The 2,199-nt window shown below is 41.8% G+C and overlaps 1 protein-coding gene across 1 annotated transcript in view; it reads right to left on the bottom strand.

Moving 5' to 3' along the window:
• Rtn3 (reticulon 3) overlaps window positions 1-2,199 on the bottom strand; it is a 48,595-nt gene that overhangs the window by 6,309 nt on the left and 40,087 nt on the right. The window lies entirely within an intron of this gene.

Here is a 2,199-nt window from a genome sequence, read left to right as displayed (position 1 = left end):
CTATCTATCTATCTATCTATCTATCTATCTATCTATCTATCTATCTATCTATCTATCTATCTAAAACAGTTTCCTATTGACCTGGAATTCACTATTGACCTGGCTGGCTATTTAGCCCTGGGGACCTGCCTATCTCCTCTTCCCCAGAGCACTATTCTTTTTTTTTGTTTTTTGTTTGTTTGTTTTTTTTCGAGACAAGGTTTCTCTGTGTAGCCCTGGCTGTCCTGGAACTCACTCTGTAGACCAGGCTAGCCTCGAACTCTTGAACTCAGAAATCTGCCTGCCTCTGCCTCCCAAGTGCTGGAATTAAAGGCGTGCACCACCACCACCCGGCTGCTTATTCTTTTTTTTTTTTTTAAATTGGATATTTTATTTATTTACATTTCAGATGTCATCCCCTTTCCCCAACCCTCCCCTAGAAACCCCCTATCCTATCCCCCCTCCTCCTTCTTGCTTTTTTTCCTTTATTAGTATTTTAAGTTAACATACAAAGTACTGGGTTTTATTGCAGCATCCTCATACATGTGCCATTAGAGTTCTGATTTGTTCCCCTCTGCCTCTTCCCTTTCTTCCTCCAGCTAGTTTCCTCATCTGATTTCCTGTCACATGTATTCCATCACCCTCCTTCCTCACCCTTTTTTTTTAAATTAGTAACTTTTTAAAAAATGTTAATCAAAGGCTTTATAAGTTTGGTAATGCTCAATAACAAGACGCCCATACAATCAGAAGTGTAACCCAATACCCAACCTAGATATACCAACTATCTTTGACAGGCGGAGACATGCGAACATCCACCTCCATGTCTCTGTCTCTGATCTCCTAGCCCCAGAGCACTATTCTAACTTTTCAAATACACTACAAATGCACATGTGTGTACGTGTAGTGATTTGAATGAATGACATCATAGGCTCATAGGGAGTGGTACTACTAGGAAATGTGGCCTTGTTGTAGGAAATGTGTCACTAGGGGTGTGCTCTGAGGTTTCAGGAGCTCAAGCCAGACCCAGTGGTTCATATTGTCTCTTCCTGTTGCCTGCTGATCCAGATATAGAACTCTTAGCTCCTACTCCAGCACCATGTCTGCCTGTACCCTGCCATGCTTCCCACCATAATAATAATAATAATGGACTAAACTGTACTAAACTCTGGACTGTAATGAACTAAACCTCTGAACTTTAAGTTAGCTCCAATTAAATGTTTTCTTTTATAAAAGTTGCTGTGGTCATGTTGTCTCTTCCTAGCAACAGGACATTGTCTAAAACAGTGGGTGCAAACCATGGTGCACATGTAAAAGTCAGAAGACAGTTTGTGGCAGTTGGTTCTTTCCTTCTACCATGTGGGTCCTAAGAACTGAACTCAGATTGTCAAGCTTAGTGTAAATACCTTTACCTGCTGAGCAACTTGCTAAGACTATGTCTTAGCAAGTTCCAGAACACCCAAAGCTACATAGAGAGTCTTTGTGACAAACAATCATCATCAAAACAAAAACTAAAAGAAAAAAAGGAAAGGCTAGAGCTATAGCTCAATAGTAGAGCACCTGCCTTGTATGTGTAAGGTCCTGGGCTCAATCCCCAAGCTAGGGGGGCAGAGGGCATAGTTTAGAAAAGCAAAGGAAAAACTGAGGAGGGTAGAGATTATGCATCTGTCAGGGCTGCAAACTACACAATACACTGTGTTTTCAGAGGCTGAGATTATTTAAAAAAAAAAAGGGAGGAGGAGTACAGGCAGGCAAAGGGTCTCAACTACATAGCCCCTAGAACTTAAGGCATGCCTGAACTTAAAGAGCTCTGCTTGCCTTGGCCTCCCAAATGCTGCGATTCTGGCATGTATTACCATGCCTGGCATTCTTGTTCTGAGGGGTAACCCTGTGCTTATAACCTGTTCATTCACACAGGAGCTACTTGAGTGTCTACTGTTTGTCAGGTTTGAAGACATCTCGAGGAGTTCAAACTCTTGGAAAAGCAGAAGAGTAAGAGGCGTTTGTTTGTCTTCGTGTTTACTAAGAAGTCCCTTCACATATGAAGGTTGTAAACATGACACATTTCCAGGTATGGAAGCAGAGGCAGGTGGGTCTCTGAGTTTGAGGCCAGCCTTATCAACATAGTGAGTTCTAGGCCAGCTAGGGAGACACACTGAGACCCTGTCCCAACAAAACAAAACAAAACAAAACAAAACAAAACAAAACAAAACAAAACAAAAC

Source organism: Grammomys surdaster, unplaced genomic scaffold, assembly GCF_004785775.1.
Source record: "Grammomys surdaster isolate TR1022 unplaced genomic scaffold, NIH_TR_1.0 205, whole genome shotgun sequence".
NCBI lineage: Eukaryota > Metazoa > Chordata > Mammalia > Rodentia > Muridae > Grammomys > Grammomys surdaster.
This window is presented reverse-complemented; position numbering and strand designations above follow the sequence as displayed.